Below are 1,099 nucleotides of genomic sequence, written 5' to 3'. Positions count from 1 at the left end.
CACCCACAGCTCCATTCTGCACCTCACCCCACCCCAGCTAGGCAGGGCCTGCCCCTGCCCTAGCACCACTCCCTCCTTCATCATGGGGTCTTCAAACTGCCCCCCCCATGCCCTTACCGCCCCCCGAGATTTACCAAAAGGGATTTGCTCTCTAAGCTGCCAGGCTGCATTCCTGGCCACATGCATGCTGCAGCTGCATGCATCCACATGGCATTTTTCAGTGACATTATCAGCTACACCAGCCAGAAAAAGCTGATTACTGATAAAGTCAATTTTCCTTTTATTGGTACCACTCCACTATGGAGGAATATATCAATATACCTCTAATCATGGTGGGAAAAGGGGATTTCTGTGGGTCTGGCACGGCACGCAAAGCTGATTTCTTTTTGTGGCAAGCCCCCCCTTAGCACTGATTGGCTGAGAGGCCATGGCAGTCCTGCCTGTTGCCACTGATTGGCTAAGGCAAAAACACATGACATCATTGAATAGCAAAGCCTGTGGAAATATCAAATAAATTAGCATTTTTTAATAAACCTAGGTATTACATTTAAAGCCATATTGAAATATGAATACCAAATTATACACAATATAATTTGTAACTAATGTCATCATAATTTATTATTATCTACAATAATACTAGATAATGCTCACCTTGATAGACACAATTCATGTTAGTTGTTAAATACTAGTAGGCAACATCCACTGGCAGTTGCTGCTGACATCCTCTGTTTCCCTGGTGTGAACATTTGTTCATATGCTGAGATTGCATATTCTGCATCCACTTAATTGGTTGGAATATTAAGGCAGCATTTGGTCAAGTTGTAAAGATGTGGAAACCAATCAGTCACAGTCAAAGACATCTGGCACTCTTTGACAAAGTTCATGTAAGCAGCACATTCTTTGTCATGTTCTTTCTGCCATCCAGGGATCTATTTCAGTAACTGAGGGTCAAAACTCAGAAAAGGCACCTGATTAGAGTAAAAAAATGTGAACAGCCCTAAAACAGGTGAAATACCTGGGTGGTTGTGTGCAGCTCTTCGCTGCAGCTAGTTCACAAATCTTTATCTTTTTAGGGAGACCAGGAACTATGAATTATGTA

The 1,099-nt window shown here is 42.6% G+C and overlaps 1 long non-coding RNA gene across 1 annotated transcript in view; it reads left to right on the top strand.

The window, feature by feature from the left end:
• The first annotated feature begins 270 nt into the window (after positions 1-270).
• Positions 271-1,099, top strand: part of LOC109294583 — a 5,901-nt gene continuing 5,072 nt past the window's right edge. The window contains exon 1 of the long non-coding RNA XR_002096577.1: positions 271-1,006. This is a non-coding gene — a long non-coding RNA (uncharacterized LOC109294583). The remainder of the gene's footprint in view (positions 1,007-1,099) is intronic.

This window comes from Gavialis gangeticus, unplaced genomic scaffold (genome assembly GCF_001723915.1).
Source record: "Gavialis gangeticus isolate Ggan-Ray unplaced genomic scaffold, GavGan_comp1, whole genome shotgun sequence".
Taxonomy (NCBI): Eukaryota; Metazoa; Chordata; order Crocodylia; family Gavialidae; genus Gavialis; species Gavialis gangeticus.
This window is presented reverse-complemented; position numbering and strand designations above follow the sequence as displayed.